This window comes from Homarus americanus, unplaced genomic scaffold (genome assembly GCF_018991925.1).
Source record: "Homarus americanus isolate GMGI-L3 unplaced genomic scaffold, GMGI_Hamer_2.0 scaffold51859, whole genome shotgun sequence".
In the NCBI taxonomy this organism is placed as follows: domain Eukaryota; kingdom Metazoa; phylum Arthropoda; class Malacostraca; order Decapoda; family Nephropidae; genus Homarus; species Homarus americanus.
The window spans coordinates 4,729,810-4,754,774 of NW_024711292.1; the positions used below are offsets into that span (position 1 = coordinate 4,729,810).

The 24,965-nt window shown below is 38.3% G+C and overlaps 1 protein-coding gene across 3 annotated transcripts in view; it reads right to left on the bottom strand.

Moving 5' to 3' along the window:
* The window catches only part of LOC121875937 (uncharacterized protein C7orf26 homolog), a 51,089-nt gene extending 35,889 nt beyond the window's left edge, over nt 1-15,200 (bottom strand). Inside the window, exon 1 of one of the 3 annotated variants that reach the window (XM_042380907.1) lies at nt 15,168-15,200. The gene's annotated coding sequence lies outside the window, so the exon portion shown is untranslated. Of the gene's footprint in view, nt 1-13,306; nt 13,506-14,792; nt 14,876-15,167 lie in introns of those variants that run through there. The other 2 variants (XM_042380741.1, XM_042380829.1) reach the window with 2 other exon arrangements.
* Nucleotides 15,201-24,965: the final 9,765 nt, after the last annotated feature.

Below are 24,965 nucleotides of genomic sequence, written 5' to 3' on the forward strand. Positions count from 1 at the left end.
ATATTGTGAAGGATGCATGTCCTTAGACCTTTCTTATGACCCACCTTCCTCCACCACACCCAAGAGCAAGCAAAGGCATTTGCTTGACAGTTTTGCTGTTCATCAAGAGTTGCTTGATTTGAATGGCCTTAATATAGTATCAGGTTGACAAAAACATTGATGTGGAGGAAACAGAACCCAGATGATGTTGAGTTTGTCGAGGCTGCAAGGACAGTGATAGGACTACAGACTGGAACTCCCTCCTCCTCCCCACACAGCCAGCCATCATGTAACAAAGACTTCCACACGATCAAAAAATTCTAAATTCAGTAGAAGTACATGTAAATAGTGTATATATTTGAAAATACAGTCGTGATAAGCTTTGTGCTGCCTGAATATTCCTACTGTACACAGTAATGATAAGCTTTGTGCTGCCTGAATATTCCTACTGTACAGTATTTTATAGTTCTTTTGAGGAAAATAAAAATATTTTGTGTTTTGTAGTAGATATAAGATAAAAATATGATATAAAAGGGCCTTCAAGTAAGAACCGCGTGTTGCAAGTGCGTGTCAACATCACTTTCCGCTCTCTGTGGGCTGTGTGTAAAAGCTTCAAACAGGACATCTTTCATCACTCCACTCTGCTCATCAACACTCCAGACAACTCTCCAACCATGCTATACACAAAATAATTTTTTTTAATTAATTATAAATAATGCAAATTTGTTTAAGCAATAACATACAGTAGTCCCTCGGTTAATGAGCGCCACGGTTAACGAAATTTCAGTTAACGAATTACCTTCCATAAGAATCTTCAATTCGGTTAACGAACAAAAATTTGATTAACAAAATCCTTACGAAAATCACGTTTTGTTGTGAGCATCAGCTGGTCAGCTGATGGCCCAGTCTGCCAATTCAGGAATCTGTTCTAAGTTTAAATTCGTTTCCAATGGATTAAATATCAATAAATTTCAGCTTTTTAATATTTTTGAATGTTTTATATTAAAATTATTAGTCATTTTAACATTTATTTAACATATTGATAATATATGCAGTACAGGGAACTAGTTAGTTGTGCACCCATCAGATGCGTGGGTCGGTCACCAGGCGTCAGTCTGGCTTTGTTTTCTGTGAAGAGAGCACCTATTTTGTTGCTGTCTTGAATATTTTTGCATTTTTCATTGAAATTATTGGTCATTCTGAACTTTAGTTATTTTGCATGTACTTTTCGGTGAACTGGAACCAATTACCCAATATCCCATTGAAACAATGGATTCGGTTTACGAAATTTTCGGTTAACGAACGACCTTTTGGAACGAATTGTGTTCGTTAACTGAGGGACCACTGTAGTTTTAATTTTGGAGTTGGATTATGTAGTATTTAGCCTACTGGAGACACCAACTAGGGGATTCATTAGACTATGGGAGACCACAACTTCACAGATAGGATGCAGGCTGATTTTTTTTTTTTTGCAATTTTTCAGAGAAATAAAAAAGCATCTTATATGCGGTGAAATATGGTACCAACAATATCCTATTGGTACCACAAAGTGGAGATTTGAAGTAAAGGGAAATTTTGGGGTAAAAACACAAAAAACTGATGAAACAAAACCTAACCAGAAAAACCAGAAGGACCTTACCTAACCTCCTAGCCAATGGCCCCAGTGTGCGTAAAAAAATTACTTTAATTAACATATGCTAGAGGATAAAGTGAAGTTATTTGTCAGAGGAAGTGGTGGAGTATAGTCTTGTGATCGCTGTATTCGGCTTGAGAACATGTACAGAGTGAAACATTGGTGGTACAGTTCTTTCTTATTTTGCACCATTTTCACATACAGTACACGATGAATGATTTGCCAATCCAAGGAAGAACATGCACGCAGAGAGAAAACATTTTGTGAGTAGCCAACTAAAATTCAAGACTTGGAGGATGCACAGGAGTACATTATTAGGTGGCACCAAGAGCACTGCTGATTGGTGGGACATAGTCACATGACACCGAGATTGGCAGAACATACTCACGTGAGTCAGATGGAATGCAATTTCCTGTGTTAAACTGAAAGTCCAAAATCCTAAAAAGATATAAATTTGCAACGGAACATAATAGAACATTTTCTGGATCTCAAGATTTTAACCTTACTTGTTACGTAGTTCATTTTTTATAAGTTCTTCTTTCGTGTGCGGTGGAGGTGGTGTGTGGATTAGTGGATCTCATGTTATTGACCTGACTTGATGTTATGTAAGGTCACCCTTTGTATATATGCCTCTCTCAGTTCCTGTAAATTCAGTTGCCTCTGAAGATGTCTCGAATACAGACGAAAGCTAAGGTGTTAGTGTGTTTTCCTTTTCCTGTGTTGTTTTATCGACATTTATCTTGTCCATGTTTCCATTGTGGATCTACATGATTGTAATATATATATATATATATATATATATATATATATATATATATATATATATATATATATATATATATATATATATATATATATATATATATATATATATATATATATATATATATATATATATATATATATATATATATATATATATATATATATATATACATACACAGTATTACCCCGCCTAACGCGGTTTCACTTAACGCGTTTTATCATATACGCGGTGCCTCGCCAGAGCTGAACTTTCACTTAACACGGATTTTTTCCACATATACACGGTGAGTGTCCGGTGAGTGCCCGGCTCGAGAAGCTATTTTTAGATTTGCGCCACCCACCACCCTGCCTGACTGCCTGTTTTAGCTCATAAAATTCATACAAATTACCCGGCCAGAATATAATTTACATTGCTGGAATTCTTATAATTTGGTGATCATTTTGAATATAAACATCATATATTTAGCATTAGACATACAAATTTTAGATAACATTTTTTCTCTGGGTAACTATGTTATCTTTTGTGCAAAATATATGACATTTATATTCAAAATATTCCTGGTCTTACAAGGAATCCAGCAATGTCAATTATATTATCCTAACTTTAGTTTGAGGTATTATTTATTACAAAAAAGTTAAGTATTCTGGTTTTCCCACACATCTCCTTGGGACGGTTGGTGGGGGGTGGGGGGGAGGGAGGGACCGACCGACCATCTGTTACCCTGTGAAGAATATTTATTTTTTTTTTTTATTAACAGAAGATATTTGTTTTAGCTCATAAAATTCATACAAATTACCCGGTCAGAATATAATTTACATTGCTGGAATTCTTATAATTTGATGATCATTTTGAATATAAACATCATATATTTTGCATTAGACATAAAATTTTTAGATAAAATGTTTAATCTGAGTAAGTATGTTATCTTTCGTGCAAAATATATGACGTTTATATTCAAAATATTCCTGGTCTTACAAGGAATCCAGCAATGTCAATTATATTATCCTAACTTTAATCTGAGGTATTATTTAATACAAAATGTTAAAATCTAAATTTTTCACCCACTCTTTCTCTTGAAGGGACGATTGGTGGGGGGTGGGGCGGAGGGTTGGGACTGACCGCGCGGTTGGAAGAGGGGGTGGAGGCAAGGTGGGGTACTTTGATTGACAGATAGTGTCGTGAAGATTATTTTTTTTTTTATTAACTGAAGATATTTGTTTTAGCTCATAAAATTCATACAAATTACCCGGCCAGAATATAATTTACATTGCTGGAATTCTTATAATTTGGTGATCATTTTGAATATAAACATCATATATTTTGCATTAGACATACAAATTTTAGATAAAAAAATTTTTCTGAGTAACTATGTTATCTTTTGTGCAAAATATATGACATTTATATTCAAAATATTCCTGGTCTTACAAGGAATCCAGCAATGTCAATTGTATTATCCTAACTTTAGTTTGAGGTATTATTTATTAAAATTTAGTGGTTTTCCCCCAAAAATTTCTCAGAGAGGGAAGAGCCGGCAGTGTAGTGTGAGAGGGAGTTGAGTCCATTATTTGAATGGACATTAACTTGGCGACTGTATTTCTCTATTTCTCTTAAGTATTAATTGTGTGCATGTACCATCATAAAATTAAGATGTTATTTTTACTACAACATAGTTATGTGTCTTCAAAAGTGGAGTTTGGGGGTCGGGCCAGTTTCTATTGGAATTAATCCCATATGTTCTGTTGTTCACTTAACGCGGATTTCACTTAACACGGGACCCTCTGGGTTCTATTGACCGCGTTAAGTGAAATTTCTTCATATATATACAGTCAATCCTCATATTACGCGGTCCCGCATTCCACGTTTCACCGTTAACGCGGTGCCTTGCCAGAACCTAACATTTTCACATTCCGCGGTCGTGAACCCCATTACGCGGAGAGCGGCTGGCAAGCTGCGCCATTTTTGGATCCAAACCTCCCGCCATCCGCCATGTTGTGTAAGAGGCGCGAAAATGGTGCGCACAAGGTCGCCCAGTCATCAAAACATGACCAGTTCTTCACCCGCCACCCACTACAGCCGGTCCAAGTCAGTGATAATTATAGTGAGGATATGGACTTATATGAACTTTGGGGGGTTTGACAAAGAGGCCCTGCAAGCCTCTGTGGTGGATAGTGATACAAGTGATACAGGTGAGGGCCAATAATCTGCCCTCTGCCTCGGAACCAACCGCCCATCCCCTTGTGCCCAGCCATCTTTTCTACTAATGTAAGTGTTAAAAAACCTAATATTATTGATATTTCTCTTAATTATTAATTGTGTGTGCATGCCATCATAAAGTTAAGATAATATTTTTACTACAACATAGTTGTGTGTATAGCACGAGTTCTTAAGACCAAATTTTTTGGCAAAAAGTTGGGGGTCGACCTCTATACGGGTAATAGTTTCGTTAGGTTGAAAAATATTTACCAGTAACTACCAGTAAACAATGGAAATGATGCACCAATGCACCACCCTCTGTGAGTGTCGGTACAGTTGCCAGGGCAGATCTCTTGCGTCATCATAGCAAGCCCAAAGTAGCCAAATGCATGGTATGGTATGCACAGGAGTATGTAAAACATAAAGTATTCATTTTTAAAAGTTTATTTATAGATACATAAATTTTTGTTAATTAAATTTGAAACATAATATGATGTGAGTCAGGTCATCTACACACAGTTGCCAGTTTCAAAATTTTCCTTTTAAAATTTTAAGTTACCGAGTATTTCTTTTCCCAAATCGTTTAACAATACTGTAGGTAAAACAGTATACTATTGTGCAAACCCCAGAGAAAAAAAATTTACAAATGGAGACACCAAAAATGTAGAAAAAAAAAATGCTGTCTGACTTGCAACACTGTTGGTAGGGTCAGGTGGTTCTAACGGCACCTGCCAGGACCCGGTAATCAAATTTATAACAGTGTCTAACCTCAATTACTGTAGTTTATCTGCTGTAGGCAATATGAAGTATAAAATACCAGTTAAAGTGAGAAATTGGAAGAGAATAAACAAGAAAGGTGTCGTTGGGCTATTTTTGGTAGGGCTGAGGGAGAGAGTACCAGCTGTTTGGTCTTTTTTGGCGGGAGAGTCACGCAAATATCCGTACTGGTATTTGTTTGGTGTCTTCTGTATTTTTAAAAATGAATACTTGTAAATTAAAAGTACCGTACAAACTTGTCATATTTCTGGAAAATAAGAAGCAAGAAAATAAGAATATACCGGTAAACACAATTTCAATGTATGCTAAAATTAAAAGCTGCTTAAGAAGGGCCGATGCAAAAACAAAGCCTCCGCGACCAGGGCTCTGCCGTATCAGTTAGGCCGGTGCGTGTTTTAGTCGTTTTCAGTTAAAAACTTTTACATCACAAGTGAATTAGAGATAGAATATTATTGTAATAGCAGTTTTTAACTGAAACGCCATTCAAGCGTTCACGGTAACATCTTTTGAGCGAAAGAAAGCGAGTCATTGTTTTTGTCCGCGATTTTATCACTTTCCACTATATCGTCACGTCATTTCGCTTAAAATATTACATTTCCATATTCTCAGGAAATAAATAGTAGTTTTGCTGAAGCGTGATCTTATTTCAATGTAAGTGGGATAAACTACATGCGAAAACAAAAAGACTTTACCTAACCTTCGATGTTCAAGATATGTTTTCGTATTTAATAGTTTTCGGTTAAAATACTGTTATAGTGCTATTCTATTCATACTGTGGTTGATATAATACCTTCACGGAAATGTAATATTTTTTGCTGAAGCGCCGTATTACACAGTGGAAAGTGGGATAAAATCGTAACGAAAACAATGACTTTCGCTTTCTTTCGTTCAAAACATGTTACCGTAATAGCTTTTCGAATGGTTTTCAGTTCAAAAACTGTTGTATTACAATAATATTCTATCCTAATTGACTTGAATAAATACTACGATACTATATTTCTGAATATTTTCATTAAAATCCATCAAAATCATTTTCCTTGTCATCGTCTGCAGCACCAAACAGCTTCTCCCAGTCCTCTCTTTGAACAGGGCTAGAGGGTAAGTGTTTTTCGAATCGTTTTCAGTTAAAAAACTATTACATCACACGTATATTTTACCTAAACTGTGCCTGAATGAATATATTCTCGGAAATAAATAGTAGTTTTGCGGAAACGTGACGTATTTCAATGTAAAATAGGATAAAATACATGACGTAAACAAAGGACTTTACCTAAGCTTCCGATGTTCTTGAGATGTTACTCGTTTTTTTAATAGTTTTCGGTTAAAATTCTGTTATATTACAATGATATTCTATTCATACTGTGTTTGATATAATACATTCACGGAAATGTAATATTTTTCCTGAAATTACATACGTATTACAGTGGAAAGTGGGATAAAATCGTGACGAAAACAATGACTTTCGCTATCTTTCGTTCAAAAGATGTTACCGTAATCGCATTTCGAATGGTTTAATTAAAAACCTGTTGTAGTTCAATAATATTCCCTCTTAATTGACTTGAATAAATACTTGAATGGAAATATACAATATTTTTGTTGAAACTACCCGCGTTTCAGTGTAAAGTGTCGTAATAATAAATGGTAAACAAGTTTATATGACGTAGTGTTTCTCTGAAGGTTTTGTTGTTCCTTTACCCTCAAAAACTTGGGTCGACCTATAAACGAGGAATATCATAAATTAACGATTTCTTGGTCATAAAATCGAGAATTAAACCTATATATCACGAAGGTTATAAACCCAGTATATCGGTATATATACAGTAATACCCCGATTTATGCGGTCAATTGAACCCGCAGAGGTCCGCGTAAAACGAGAAACTCATAAATGGAATAACAGAACATATGGGATTAATTGAAATAGAGACTGGGCCGACTCCCAAACTCCACTTTTTCCGACACAATACCGACACAATACCTATGTTGTAGTAAAAATAACATCTTAATTTTATGATGGTATGCACACACAATTAATATTTAAGAGAAATACAGTCGCCAGGTTAATGTCCATTCAAATAATGGACTCAATTCCCCCCCCCCTCTTCCCACGCTCGCTGGCTCCTCCCTCTCTGAGAAATGTTTGGGTGAAAACACTAGATTTTAAGGTATATAGTAATAAATAATACCTCAGACTAAAGTTAGGATAATATAATTGACATTGCTGGATTCCTTGCAAGACCAAGAATATTTTGAATATACACGCCATATATTTTGCACAAAAGATAACATATTTGCTCTGTGTAAACAAAATTCTTACATTAGATCTAAAATTTGTATGTCTGATGCAAAATCCATGATGTTTATATTCAAAATGATCATCATGTTGTAAGAATTCCAGCAATGTAAATTATATTCTGGCCGGGTAATTTGTATGAATTTTATGAGCTAAATAAAAAAATTATACTTCACCTGCGTATATGAGTAGATGCACTGCGAAAAGTGGGAATTCCGGTTCTGGCAGGGTACCGCGTAAATGTAGAAACGCATAAACGAGAACCGCGTCATGCACCGGTTAACGTCCAACCGAACAACGTCCATGCCCTCCCCCCCAAAAAAAATAACACGACCCCCTGACGGAGACACGATGATCCTTCCCATACTGGCCAGATATTATGTGTTAAAGGAATATCCTTCCTTAAGCTTTACTAAGCATTTGCCTCCAGGTGTAATGTTAACCTACATCTATTGAGGATAAAATCTTTCACCTACAAATTGACAATAACACATTTGCTGTAATTAGACATATCTAGTTGCCTCAACAATTGCAACCCCAGTTGCAATTGGGGTTGCAATTTCAAATTCTGTGTCATTACTAAGGAATAATGAAGTCTCTGGTGCACTGCACTCTAAGATTAAGAGAAAACGGACTCAGGCGTCCTGAAGCGAGAGAAAACGGACTCCTATGATGGGGGAAACAAGCACTCACACTTGCCACTCATACTGACAGACTTGACACTTACTTACTTGACAAGTTTTACCAACCATTACCAACCATTAGTCAATATTGTACAATACAAGTACACTGCAATACAGTGGTCCCTCGGTTAACAATGGTGTAATGGGCCCCTGTCTCATCAACAGAACATATTATATAAATGGGTCAATACATCTGATATTACATTCAGATTCACCACCCTGTTACTTTCCACTGTCTATAAGTATGACATGAGTTGTACACGTGAGCGGGCAACTCTCCCAGGAGGGAGTGGCCCGTAGTCAGCATATCTGTAAGCCTGCACAGCGAGGCCCTCACTCTTCAGTCGCTCACAACAACTTATATTGTAAGGATGTGACCTAACGTTTATAATACATAAACGCCGTCCCTTTCTCATTCACTCTTAAACAGAGGAACTTACGGTCGATCTACACTCAGGAATTATATATACAACCCTTTTATAATAAAACAAGGAACTACCGTTTGGGTTTCGTTACTTAAACCCAAATAATAAATATATGTGAACGGCCTGGTTAATTGCACAACCAGCCGATTCAATGGACCTAAGTGCGAACCTGTACTGTACATGTACTAAATGATTATGGTCCTAAAATTGTTACTGTATGTCTATTGCAAATATAGATTGTTTATACAGGTATTCAAATAAATCACTATCTTACAAGAATCCCAGCAATGTAAGTTTTATTCACCCAGGTCGTTTGGGTGGCAAATTATGAGAAGAGCTTAGTCACTCTTAAGTAATGATAAATAAACACGCAGGCCTTCAGCGCCAACTGTCAAATCATATCTCAAATAAATAAACAAACACCAGACACTCTGTCACCTCACCTCCCCCCCTCTTCCCACACTCACTGGCTACCTCCCTCCTTGTGTTCCCAGACAAAAGATTGGTGAAATCTTTATGCTTTAAGGCGTTTATTTTATATAATATCTCAGACTAAAGTTACGATAATATGATTTGCATTGCTGAAATCCTTGTAAGACAGAGATTAATTTAAATATAAACATCATATATTTCGCTCAATATAAAAATTGTAGTATATTAGTGTACAATACTGTAGTACATTTTATAATATAAAGTTTTCAACTGTATTTTTGGGTAGATTTACACAAATTTCTTCATTTATTTTCATCCATTTACATGCACACACCATACTAAAAGAAACGTAAAAGAAATAAATGATCTTAGTGCAAAGCTGGAGTGCACATGTACTAATTTGATTACGGTACTAAAATTGTTATGTCTAGTGCGAATTATAGGTTGTTTATATATTTAAATTAATCAACATCTTACAAGAATCCTAACAATGTAAATTATATTCACCCAGGTCATTTCACTGGCTTAGTCACTTAAGAACTGATAAATATACACGAGTTAAAACTGGGTCTGTGCCAACTGTCAAACTGCTCCCCTCCCCCGACGCCCCCTCGCTCGCTCGCTGCCTCCCTCCCTCCCTCTCCCCCATCTGCCCAGAGTTGCTGGAATCCTTGTAAAACAGTGAATAATTTTAATATAAACATCATGTATTTTGCACAAGAGATAAAAATTAATCACCTGTATCACATTACAGTAGTGATTTAAGAGTAAAAGTGTCTATGTACGTATATAGTATTCCACATACACGTAAGTATAAATACAAAGTTTATGTGATGATCGGACAACGTCCATTTCGGTTAACGTCATGTCACTAACGTCGGGACTCGAAAATACGTAATGTGAAAAATATTTTATATGACCATGGCCATCGTATGTCCGGGTTGTCGTAAGTCGAGGAGAGACTGTACTTCTCAAAAACGGAAAATCCAAACTAACTTCGCTGATTTTCATCGCATATCACTCGTTTTGGCTCTCCCCCCACCCAAAAATCCTGAATTCCCACGTGTCCTCTAAGATTGTTGGAGGGAGGAGGGGGGTGGTTAGTAGTGTCCTGGTGAAGATTATCCCTATTGGGATTTATTGCCAGGCTCAGCCCACATCTATGCACTGACTTTATCAAAGCGGTTCTTGAACTGGTTTAACAGATGTTGCTTGAACATACTGATCCAGATTATTCCATTTGTCCACTGCTTGTAGACTAAAAGCGCGTCTTCTTTTTTCTTTGTTTGCTCGTTTCTTTCGTAATGTGTGGTTATGTCCTACAGTATCAAGTTTCTTTGATATATTCAGTCTTTGAAAAATTTATTTCTGTCTACATTTTCGTAACCATTCATTATCTTGTACGTCTCAATTAAGTCTCCTCTACTGCTTCTCTTTTCCAAAGTGGTTAATCCCAATTTTGCCAGTCTTCCCTCATAAGATAGGTCAGTCAGTGATGGTACGATTTTTGTTGCTCTTCTCTGCACCTGCTCAATACTGTTCTATTAATTTCACCTCTGTGATACGGTATTCACACCTGTACACAATATTCCAAGTAAGGGCAAATGTAGGTTAAATACAGAGTCTTATAAAGAGTTCTTCATTTATGTAGGTAAACGTTCTCTTAACAATTCCGATTGGCTAGTTGCCTTTGCAATTGATTTTGCAATATGACTCTTAAACATTAAGTTGTTACTTATCACAACTCCATGATCCTTACCTTCCTTTACCACAGTCAGCCTTTGGTTATTCATGTCATAATCAATTTGAGGATTATTATTGCCGACATGCATTACAGTACATTTATTCGGGTTAAAGTTTAACACATACTCCTCTGACCAAGTGTTCATCAGATTTAAATTTCTCTGCAATCCAGAAGTCTCGTCTGAACCCATCTTAAACTCTTCATAGATCTTGGTATCATCGGCAAATGTTTTACATGCTGACATTAATTTCAGATGTCAGATCATTTATATAACTCATAAATAATAAAGGGCCAATAACACTTCCCTGTGGAACACCACTGGTAATGGCTTTCCAGCTGGATTCCACACCATTTATCACCACCTTCTGCTTTCTACCACTTAGAAAATTCTCAATCCAGTTTAGGATTTGGCCTCTAAATCCCAATTTATTTAACTTATATATAAGTCTCTTATGTGAAAAAGAGTCAAATGCTTTCTGGAAATCCAAAAAGACCACATCAAAATTTTTATTCTCATCGTCCCACATAAGCCAGTCTTCAAAACTTTCAAGGAGTTTGGTTAAACACGATCTAAATCTCCGGAAGCCAAGCCATGCTGCTGACAACATATTAAGATATTTTCTTCCAAATGCTCTATTATAGCATTTTTCACTAACTTTTCTAAAATTTTACACACTTGGTATGCCAGGCTAATGGGTCTATAACTGGAGGCCAAGCTATGACCACCTTTCTCGTACACAGTTGTAACCAGGGCTACTTTCCATTCGTTTGGACCTTTTCCACTCCATAGTGATACATTGTATATATGAGTTAATGGACATGCAAGTTGATCAGCCCTGCCTCTTTCAAAATTCTTGCATGTATACCGTCTGGCCCCTTTGTTTTATTTGGGTTTAAACTCTCTAGCATCCTTTTCACTTGCTCTTCTGTCACTTCAATATTATATACTGTACAGTATACTACAGTTTGAAACAGGTCCCTTATACTGGAATGGCTCAATAATTTCATCCATGAAAAACATTTTTGCAAAATCATTAAAATATAATAAATTTTCATCCTCTTCTACGTTAAAGACCGACTTTAATACTTCATTAGTTTCCTTAACAGATTCTGTGCATTCTGAATTATTTGTCTGTACAGTAATTGTAACATGGGCACTCTTGATTTTTTTTCACTGTTTATATAGTATTTATAAAATAATTTACCATTTTTCTTTAAACTCTTTACTATGAATCCTTCAGTTTCTTTTGACTCTTTTAATGTCTTTTGCTGCTTGATTTCTATTTTTAATATATTCCTTAAAACTATACTTATTCTTATTTGCCAAGTACCTTTTCCATACACACGCTTTGTTTTAAACGCTTTGTCAACGACTTTGTTCCACCACATTGGTTTGTTCTTATTATTATAATTCAAACACTTTTTCAGTATACCTGTACACTATATTGATATAGGTTAATATTGATGACCGACCCTCGGCCGAGTTATTTGTTTTACCGTTTATTTTTTTACTTTATTTTCATCAATGAGTTCTGATATGATAATGCAATCACTTCTTGTGCAAACGCTTCATTTGGTAGATAATTAGGCGCCTAGGAACGCACTACTTTGTCTTCTCGGCGGTGACGTCTCATCCCAGGATGTAAACAGCCAATCATATTGACGTATGTATTTCAAAACACTCCACCCCCTGGGCTGGATCAATGCCATTGCTCAGTGTATGCTTAACAACCGTTTGGTAAGGGCGGCTGCTCTCACGTCCACGAAAAGTGTAAAATTAGACCATATCATAGTAAGTTCTTTCTGTTTAATATACCGGGGGGTCGGGGCTTGGCCAGGAAGTTAGGTAAGGTTAAGTAGGTTTGTTTGGTTAGGTTGGTGAGGTCTTCTAACAATGCTTCAGCTGCTTGTTTTTCATATCAACTACGGTTAGGTTAGGTTTAAGTTAGAAATAACCACTTTCTAACATACTTGCACAAACTACGACAGTGTCCACTATGAAACACAGTGAAATTACGGTGTTTTTATAATCGTTTTCTATGACAAATCGGCCACGGGTCAGTCATCAATAATTACCATTGATTTATAATATTCAACACATTATTACTGAAAATCTTCCACTTTTCATCAATTAGATTTATATTTAAGTCATACATTTCAGTCCAATCATGAGTCCTTAAAGCATTCCTGAGCTCTTGAAATCTACCATTTTTTAAAACATAACTGAGATCTCAGGGTGATTTCTGTATGTTTAACTCTCACAACATATTCCCACGTCAGTATAGCATGGTCACTTCCACCTAGTGGCTCCTGATACTCAACATTTAATACTTCAGTATTTACATCCACAATAAGTAGATCAAGTAAACTGGGTTCATTTTCACCTCTTTCCCTCGTTGGAGCATCGATGATCTGTTTCAATAGAAAGTACCTTTACAGATCTAAAATATGCTTGAAAAAGAGTTTTCACTATCATTAACGCAATGAGTGTTCCAGTTAATTTGAGGTAAATTTAAATCGATAAATTTTTACTTTCGGACACGAGTCCCAGGGGGTTGACCAATATGTTTTTCCAGTGTATCTTGGTGTGTTTTAAGTGAATCTGACCTTCATTTTTGGCACAAATTAATCATTTTTGCTTCACCCTGACCCCGACCCCCCTAGCCTCCGCCCCAGGACCCCTGGTAGCCCTAGCTCAAACTAACCTAACCTATCCAATTCATTTCCAACTAGTATAAATGAATTATGTAGGAATTGGATAGCATGATCGTCTTTCTCGTAAAACACGGCAATCAACTTAAAATAATAAAAATAATCATGGGAGCAAGAATCACACTCAACCTACACCACGGCCATTGTAAGACTGGTGATTGAAATTCAAATCCGTACCCAGGCTGCTTCCTTTGAAAAAATTCAAATGTGATTGGTCGAAAAAAATTCGCATGATGAGATCGATACATCATTGGTCATGACTGGATGACGTCAGTCAACATTGCACATGTGTGATGTAAACACACTCATAATTAACTCGGTTATACGCAGATAACATATCTTCACAGAGACGAAGACTGAAAAGTACGTAAAATCAATTAAATTCAATTGGGTCGCTATTTTCCATTTCCCAATGGTAAATATAGTGTTTAAAATGTTCGGAATAGGAAGATCTAAATGTTTCAGTAGTTTATAACTTTGGGAGGCGCTATGTCCGAAAGTAAAATAAAACCTTAAAATCTCTATATTAAGTTTCCAAGTGCAAGATTTTATGCTTTTATCATTTGTACTAGTTTAACGTCCATTCCTGCTCCGCAACTACCCTTTCTGTAAATAACTCCAACTAGAATTTTCACTTTCTCACATTTAATCCAGCACCATAATGCATCCTTCACTCCTCTGTTATTAAGTTCTTCACATTCTTCTAGTAGTAATTTATCTTTAAATATATGACTACTCCGCTTCTTACTTCCTTAGCATTTATGTAAGAATTACATATATATCCTGGAATTCTACAGTATAATTCAGTGGTGATTCAGTCCTGTATAACTCTAAAATGCGTAATTTCCGACGGAATTGAACACCAAATTCGATTGAGTCACACCAAAAAACACTAGAAAACCAATTGCTCAACTACTAGGGCGTAGTGTCCGAAACTGAAGTTACCGATTTCTTCTATAGAAAATGTTCCTCCAATCACTCCTTCCCATGAGTTGGTTTCTCTAAGCATCAGCCAATTCATACTACAATAATCAGTAGCAACACATGCTCTATTAGCCAAGCGCTGTTGCAAAATGCTGGTTATTCTAATTAAGTGCGTCTCCTTTACCTATAATTAGGGCTACACAATGAGCTACTGTAACAAATATAACAACATACTGTTCTTTGAAAAATTCTCCTGGCCGAGCAGTGTTATTGTTTTGATGAGGCGACATGTCTTGGGAGAACATATTATATGATTGGTCAATATGTACCGTCTCTAGGCATATAAATTATAGAAAATTAACAAATATGCTCGTATACAATATATATATATATATATATATATATATATATATATATATATATATATATATATATATATATTATATATATATATATATATATATATATATATATATATATATATATATATATATATATATATATATATATATATAACATTTACCCACTTCCGAAATATTACTGGTACTGTATGATACTTAGAGGTCTAACGATTTTGTGGCTTTCTGGGATATATCATGATAAATTTACTTTTACTTTTATCCTCTTCGCCACTGATCGGCTCGTTAGCCGCTTGGGCGGTTGGTCACGTCTTTGATACGCACTGTTGGCAGATACTGGGCATGCACTGGCTTCTGAATACATCGGAACCTGCTCCAGTGTTGGTCAAGTCAGGCCTTGAATGAGCTTACACTCGGTGCCGTCACAATTATTTCCGGCAGATTGTTGTGGGGAAGGGTGGGGGGGGAGTGCAGACTTTGTATAGATCTATACATAATTAAAAATAAAGATAAAAAAACAGTACTTAGCTGCCTTCTGCTGGTTTTAACCTTCCCTATTGCCTTTAGAGTTCTCTTCTGTTTCTTCTCTTTTTTTTCAGTTCACTTCGGCGATTTGTCGGTATTTATGTCCTATCTTTATGTACACTGCATTTTGCTATGAATAACAGATTTTATACACCCACTCAGTCCTTTAGAAACACAGAAAAATAAAATAAATCTTTCTTTGGGGCGGTAATAGAATGCCTTTTCGGATAGCCAAGCTTATTGATTTTTTTTTTAGCTAGTATTTCCTTACACTTTCTTTTCCCGTTCTCATCAACGAACCTCTGTCCTGCGTGGCAGTGAACAGTGGCATTACCCACATGAATCTGACCTATATATAGTGTCAATGAATATGATGCATTCTTTGTGTACGAACCTCTGTCCTGCGTGGCAGTGAAAAGTGACATTACCCACATGAATCTGACCTATATATAGTGTCAATGAATATGATGCATTCTTTGTGTACGAACCTCTGTCCTGCGTGGCAGTGAACAGTGACATTACCCACATGAATCTGACCTATATATAGTGTCAATGAATATGATGCATTCTTTGTGTACGAACCTCTGTCCTGCGTGGCAGTGAACAGTGACATTACCCACATGAATCTGACCTATATATAGTGTCAATGAATATGATGCATTCTTTGTGTACGAACCTCTGTCCTGCGTGGCAGTGAAAAGTGACATTACCCACATGAATCTGACCTATATATAGTGTCAATGAATATGATGCATTCTTTGTGTACGAACCTCTGTCCTGTATGGCAGTGAACAGTGGCATTACCCACATGAATCTGACCTATATATAGTGTCAATGAATATGATGCATTCTTTGTGTACGAACCTCTGTCCTGTATGGCAGTGAAAAGTGACATTACCCACATGAATCTGACCGACGTATATGTATGTATGTGTGCGTGTGTGCATGTATATGTACGTGTACATGTATATGTGTATGTATATACGGATATGTATGTATATGTGTGTGTGTGTGTGTTTACATATATGTATATGTACTGTCAATGAATATGATGCAACTCTTTGTGTACGAACCTCTGTCCTGCATGGCAGTGAACAGTGACATTATCCATATGAACCTGACCTATATACATTTATATTTGTTAATGAATATGATGTATTTCTTTGTGTGTGAACCTCTGTCCTGCGTGACAGTGAGAAGTGATACCACCCTCAGTGTCAAGACCTGACTGAATTACTCAGAATAGGCAAACTGTACTACAAGCTCTGCCAATAAATTTGTTAAACTAAAAATCAACGACTATATCTTTCTGTGCTATCACTGTGTACACTGTATCTCCCTGTGAATGGTGTATTGTAGGCACAGTTTCAGTCCATGAGAAAGCACACAGACAAAATATAATTTAAAGTCTCTGAGCCTGAACCTTTTATGCATCCATGGGCTCTGACAGGCTGGCTGAATTACACAATTCTCTCTGCCATCCCGGAGTGACAAGAATGGTGCATTTTGTAAGAACCAGTAATCTCCCTTATTCTGTTGGTTATGTCAAGAGAGTTTCTTCTTCATGTCGAGTATGTGCTGAATGCAAGCCCAGGTTTTATCATCCACAGCTGTCTCAGTTGATAAAGCCACCTCAACCTTTTGAAAGACTTACTATTGATTTTAAGGGTCCTTTGCCAGGTGTTACAGCTAATCGCTATCTGCTTACTGTGGTAGAGGAATTCTCTAGGTTCCCTTTTGCATTCCCATGTCCTGATACATCTGCTATAACTGTGGTTAGATGTTTGGCTCAATTGTTTGTTATTTTTGGCAAAAGGCGGCGTCATGTGAAAAAGTTTGGGAATCACTGCTGAGTCTATACGCCTGTATACTGTACCATATTTGACACTGCTGCACCAGGCGCCCCCTGTCGGTTACTAAGGCAAGATGGATGTATATTTGTAGAGAATTATGTAGAAAATATAAAGGCACAAATTAGAAAATAAATAAAGTCCATGACTCGTGTTTTAGTGACACTCCAGTTATTACTCAATATCTATGTTTATCAACTCTCACGACATAAGGGCTTGATCACATCAGAATCACATCAGACGCTCCAAATCCCACATCTGATAAGGAGGATATCGAAAAGTTCTATAATCGTGATGAAAACAAACACTGAACTTTGGAATGGGATTTGTGACGTCACTCAGTGATACATAAATACGATGTGGATTTAGAATTTATCCTATCATGTTTATATTTCTTGAGTGACAAATAGGCTGCGTCAGCATTTTGTACTTTTATATATAAATTCTTAGTAACATGTACAGTACATTGAGAATAGTGACACAGATAAGAAGAAACTAGTATAGTACTGTACACTGCTAGACCTATCAAAGCTCTGGAAAGAATTGTAAAAATAATTTTCCAGGTTACTTATTAATTGGCAGGACCCAAGGACTTACTTTATCATTTCGATGAGTAATAAGAACAAATTAATGTCCTACGAAACACGATTCACAACAGAGGACGTAAACACAAGAAGCGAAGTTCTTCACCTCAGATTTGACCACCCACTCACAGCAGCTAATTTAGTAGTATCAGAGGGTGAAACACGGCTAAACTAGTAGTATAGTAGTATCAGAGGGTGAAACACGGCTAAACTAGTAGTATCTGAGGGTGAAACAAGGCTAAATTAGTAATATCTGAGAGTGAAACACGGTAAACTAGTAGTATCAGAGGGTGAAACACGGCTAAACTAGTAGTATCTGAGGGTGAAACAAGGCTAAATTAGTAATATCTGAGAGTGAAACACGGTAAACTAGTAGTATCAGAGGGTGAAACACGGCTAAACTAGTAGTATCTGAGGGTGAAACAAGGCTAAATTAGTAATATCTGAGAGTGAAACACGGTAAACTAGTAGTATCAGAGGGTGAAACACGGCTAAACTAGTAGTATCTGAGGGTGAAACAAGGCTAAATTAGTAATATCTGAGAGTGAAACACGGTAAACTAGTAGTATCAGAGGGTGAAACACGGCTAAACTAGTAGTATCTGAGGGTGAAACAAGGCTAAGCTAGTAGTATCGGGAGATTGGCTACAGTAAGCTAAGTGAGTAATCAGAGAGATTGAAACAAGGCTAAGCTAGTAGTATCAGAGGGTGAAACAAGGCTAAACTAGTAGTTTAGAGGGTGAAACACGGCTAAACTAGTAGTATCAGAGAGTGAAACACGGCTAAGCTAGTAGTATCAGAGGGTGAAACACGGCTAAGCTAGTAGTATCAGAGGGTGAAACACGGCTAAGCTAGTAGTATCTGAGGGTGAAACACGGCTAAACTAGTAGTATCTGAGGGTGTAACAAGGCTAAACTAGTAGTATTAGAGGGTGAAACACGGCTAAACTAGCAGTATCGGAGGGTGGAAAACGCCTAAACTAGTATCAGAGGGTGAAACACGACTAAATTAGTAGTATCTGAGGGTGTAACAAAGCTAAACTAGCAGTATCGGAGGGTGAAAAACGCCTAAACTAGTATCAGAGAGTGAAACACGGCTAAACTAGTAGTATCTGAGGGTGTAACACGGCTAAACTAATAGTATCAGAGGGTGAAACACGACTAAACTAATAGTAACACAGGGGGAAACACGACTAAACTAGTAGGATCAGAAGGTGAAACGTGGATAAACTAGTAGTATCAGAGGGTGAAACACGGCTAAACTAGTAGGATCAGAGGGTGAAACACGGCTAAACTAGTAGTATCAGAGGGTGAAACACGGCTAAACTAGTAGTATCAGAGGGTGAAACACGACTAAATTAGTAGTATTCGAGGCGTAAATACAAAACTAGCAGTATCGGAGGGTGAAAAAACGTCAAAGTAGGATTAATAGAGGATAAACACGGCTAAACTAGTAGTATCTGAGGGTTGCACAGCATGTCTAGCAGTATCGGAGGGAAAAACGCCTAAAACTAGTATCAGAGAGTGAAACACGGCTAAACTAGTAGTATCAGAGAGTGTGAAACACGGCTAAGCTAGTAGTATCAGAGGGTGAAACACGGCTGTTATAGAACAGAGGGGTGAAACACGGCTAAGCTAGTAGTATCTGAGGGTGAAACACGGCTAAACTAGTAGTATCTGAGGGTGTAACAAGGCTAAACTAGTAGTACAGAGGGTGAAACACGGCTAAACTAGCAGTATCGGAGGGTGGAAAACGCCCAAAACTAGTATCAGAGGGCAAAACACGACTAAATTAGTAGTATTCGAGGGTGTAACAAAAAGCTAAACTAGCAGTATCGGAGGGTGAAAAAACGCCCAAACTAGTATCAGAGAGTGAAACACGGCTGCAAATCCAGTATCTGAGGGTGTAACACGCTAAACTTAATAGTATCAGAGGGTGAAACACGACTAAAACTAATAAATAACAGGGGGAAACACGACTAAACTAGTAGATCAGAAGAGAAATGGAGAATCTAGTAGCATCAGAGGGTGAAACACGGCTAAACTAGTAGGATCAGAGGGTGAAACACGGCTAAACTAGTAGTATCAGAGGGTGAAACACGACAAACTAGTAGTACTGAGAGGGTGAAACACGACACACAACCAGTAGTATCAGAGTGGGTGAAAAACACGGCTAAACTAGTAGTATCAGAGGGTGAAACACGGCTAAACTAGTAGTATCAGAGGGAGAAACACGACTAAACTAGTAGTATCAGAGGGGGTGAACACGGTCACAAACTAGTAGTATCAGAGGGTGAAACACGACCAAACTAGTAGGATCAGAGGGTGAAACACTTGCCAAACTTAGCATCAGAGGGGTGAAACGCGACTAAACTAGTAGAATGAGAGGGTGAAACACAAAGCAAACTAGTAGGGATCAGAGGGTGAAACGTGGATAAATCCTTGTAGTATCAGAGGGTGAAACACGGGCTAAAACTAGTGTATCAGAGGTGAAACACGACTAAACTAGGGTAGTATTAGAGGGTGAAACACGGGCAAACAAGTCGGATCAGAGGGGTGAAACGTGGATAAACTAGTAGGATCAGAGGGGTGAACACGACCAAACTAGTAGTATCAGAGGGTGAAACACGGCTAAACTAGGTAGTATGAGAGGGTGAAACACGACCAATCCAGTCGGATCAGAGGGTGAAACACGACTAAACTAGTAGTATCAGGAGGGGTGAAACACGGCTAAACTAGCAGGATCAGAGGTGAAACACGACTAAACTAGTAGGCACAGAGGGTGAAACACGGCTAAACTAGTAGGGATCAGAGGGTGAAACACGGCTAAACTAGTAGCATCAGAGGGCGAAACACAGCTAAACTAGCAGGGATCAGAGGTGAAACACTGGACAAACTAGTAGCACTTTCAGAGGTGAAACACGATCAACCAAAGAGGGATCAGAGGGTGAAACACGACCAAACTAGTAGACCAGAGGGTGAAAACACGGCTAAACTAGTAGTATCAGAGGGTGAAACACGGCTAAACTAGTAGGACTAGAAGGCAAACATGACTTTGAACTAGTAGACTAGGAAAGTAAATGGATAAACTAGTAGTATCAGAGGCTGAAACACGACTCAAAACTAGTAGGACTGAGGGTGAAATACGGCAAAACTAGTAGTATCAGAGGGTGGAAAAATGACGACCAAACTAGTAGGACCAGAGGGTGAAACACGACTAAACTAGTAGGATCAGAGGGTGAAACGGGATAAACCAGTAGTATCAGAGGTGAAACACGACTAAACTAGTAGGATCAGAGGGTGAAACGGGATAAACCAGGTAGTATCAGAGAGGTTGAAACACGACCAAACTAGCAGGGATCAGAGGGTGAAACACGGATAAACCTGAGTAGTAATAGAGGGTGAAACAAGGATAAACTAGTAGTATCAGAGGGTGAAACACGACTAAACTAGTAGGATCAGAGGTGAAACACGGCTAAACTAGTAGGATCAGAGGGTGAAACGTGGATAAAACTAGTAGGATCAGAGGCGAAAACACGGATAAACTAGTAGTATCAGAGGTTGAAACACGGCTAAACCAGGATCAGAGGGTGAAACACGGATAAACTAGTAGTATCAGAGGCAGCCACGACCAAACTAGTAGGATCAGAGGGTGAAACGTGATAAACTAGTAGGATCAGAGGGTGAAACTCGGATAAACTAGTAGTATCAGAGGTGAAACACGACTAAACTAGTAGGATCAGAGGGTGAAACACGGCTAAACTAGTAGGATCAGAGGGCGAAACACGACTAAACTAGTAGGATCAGAGGGCAAGTCACGCTAAATCAAGTAGGATCAGAGGGTGAAACACGACTCAAACTAGGCAGGGATCAGAGGCAGTTTGACGACTAAACTAGTAGTAGGATCAGAGGGTGAAAATGCATAAACTAGTAGGACTGAGAGGGTGAAACACGGACAAACTAGTAGTATCAAGAGGGTGAAACACGACCAAACTAGTAGGATCAGAGGTAAACACGGCTAAAACTAGTAGGATCAGAGGGTGAAACGTGGATAAAACTAGTAGGATGAGAGGGTGAAACACGACTAAACTAGTAGTATCAGAGGGTGAAAACACAAACTAGGTAATCAGAGGTGAAACATTGACCAAACGAGGATCAGAGGTGAAACACGGCTAAACTAGTAGGATCAGAGGTGAAACACGACAAAACTAGTAGCATTGTGAGGGGAACACGACTAAACTAGTAGTATCAGAGGGTGAAAACAACCATGGATCAGAGGCAGAAACACGACCAAACCCAGATCAGAGGGTGAAACACGGCTAAACTAGTAGTATCTGAGGGTGAAACAAGGCTAAATTAGTAATATCTGAGAGTGAAACACGGTAAACTAGTAGTATCAGAGGGTGAAACACGGCTAAACTAGTAGTATCTGAGGGTGAAACAAGGCTAAATTAGTAATATCTGAGAGTGAAACACGGTAAACTAGTAGTATCAGAGGGTGAAACACGGCTAAACTAGTAGTATCTGAGGGTGAAACAAGGCTAAATTAGTAATATCTGAGAGTGAAACACGGTAAACTAGTAGTATCAGAGGGTGAAACACGGCTAAACTAGTAGTATCTGAGGGTGAAACAAGGCTAAATTAGTAATATCTGAGAGTGAAACACGGTAAACTAGTAGTATCAGAGGGTGAAACACGGCTAAACTAGTAGTATCTGAGGGTGAAACAAGGCTAAGCTAGTAGTATCAGAGGGTGAAACAAGGCTAAACTAGTAGTTTAGAGGGTGAAACACGGCTAAACTAGTAGTATCAGAGAGTGAAACACGGCTAAGCTAGTAGTATCAGAGGGTGAAACACGGCTAAGCTAGTAGTATCAGAGGGTGAAACACGGCTAAGCTAGTAGTATCTGAGGGTGAAACACGGCTAAACTAGTAGTATCTGAGGGTGTAACAAGGCTAAACTAGTAGTATTAGAGGGTGAAACACGGCTAAACTAGCAGTATCGGAGGGTGGAAAACGCCTAAACTAGTATCAGAGGGTGAAACACGACTAAATTAGTAGTATCTGAGGGTGTAACAAAGCTAAACTAGCAGTATCGGAGGGTGAAAAACGCCTAAACTAGTATCAGAGAGTGAAACACGGCTAAACTAGTAGTATCTGAGGGTGTAACACGGCTAAACTAATAGTATCAGAGGGTGAAACACGACTAAACTAGTAGTATCAGAGGGTGAAACACGACTAAACTAGTAGGATCAGAGGGTGAAACGTGGATAAACTAGTAGTATCAGAGGTTGAAACACGACTAAACTAGTAGGATCAGAGGGTGAAACACGGATAAACTAGTAGTATTAGAGGGTGAAACAAGGATAAACTAGTAGTATCAGAGGGTGAAACACGACTAAACTAGTAGGATCAGAGGGTGAAACACGGCTAAACTAGTAGGATCAGAGGGTGAAACGTGGATAAACTAGTAGGATCAGAGGGTGAAACACGGATAAACTAGTAGTATCAGAGGGTGAAACACGGCTAAACTAGTAGGATCAGAGGGTGAAACACGGATAAACTAGTAGTATCAGAGGGTGAAACACGACTAAACTAGTAGGATCAGAGGGTGAAACACGGCTAAACTAGTAGGATCAGAGGGTGAAACACGACTAAACTAGTAGTATCAGAGGGTGAAACACGGCTAAACTAGTAGGATCAGAGGGTGAAACACGACTAAACTAGTAGGATCAGAGGGTGAAACACGACTAAACTAGTAGGATCAGAGGGTGAAACGTGGATAAACTAGTAGGATCAGAGGGTGAAACACGGATAAACTAGTAGTATCAGAGGGTGAAACACGGATAAACTAGTAGTATGATAGGGTGAAACACGGCTAAACTAGTAGGATCAGAGGGTGAAACACGGCTAAACTTGTAGTATTAGAGGGTGAAACACGGCTAAACTAGTAGTATGATAGGGTGAAACACGGCTAAACTAGTAGGATCAGAGGGTGAAACACGGCTAAACTAGTAGTATGATAGGGTGAAACACGGCTAAACTAGTAGGATCAGAGGGTGAAACACGGCTAAACTAGTAGGATTAGAGGGTGAAACACGGATAAACTAGTAGGATCAGAGGGTGAAACACGGCTAAACTTGTAGTATCAGAGGGTGAAACACGGCTAAACTAGTAGGATCAGAGGGTGAAACACGGATAAACTTGTAGTATTAGAGGGTGAAACACGCCTTAACTAGTAGGATCAGAGGGTGAAACACGACTAAACTAGTAGGATCAGAGGGTGAAACACGACTAAACTAGTAGTATTAGAGGGTGAAACTTGTTAAAAGGTCAGGAACAATAACACAACGTAAATTTGATGCTTAAGTATGTGGGGAGACAAGCCTCCCTACATGCGAAATACAGAGTGTGTGTAATAATAATAATAATAATAATTAACGGTTTATTGAAAAAGTTCTGCAGCCCGAAGGCTGAAAATATACATTGGACATAAATGACTTATTACATACATTGGTGGTTTAACAAAAGCCTTCATTAGAGAAAGGTAAAGGAACATACAGTGAACATACAGATTATTGTAGGTGTTGAACAGCAAACACGTAGTGTAGTAACTCCCTCACAGATGGTGTTATGAGGGGCCTCACGTGGTGTAGTAATTCCCTCACAGATGGTGTTATGCGGGGCCTCACATGGTGTAGTAGTTCCCTCACAGATGGTGTTATGAGGGGCCTCACGTGGTGTAGTAATTCCCTCACAGATGGTGTTATGCGGGGCCTCACGTGGTGTAGTAATTCCCTCACAGATGGTGTTATGAGGGGCCTCACGTGGTGTAGTAATTCCCTCACAGATGGTGTTGTGAGGGGCCTCACGTGGTGTAGTAGTTCCCTCACAGATGGTGTTATGAGGGGCCTCACGAGGTGTAGTAATTCCCTCACAGATGGTGTTACGCGGGGCCTCACGTGGTGTAGTAATTCCCTCACAGACGGTGTTATATGAGTGAGGTGTGGTCCCAGGCCTTCCTATCGTAGACGGATTAACACATCGCTGGTTGTTGGGTCTCATGGGCCATTATCACTGGGTACCTGGGACC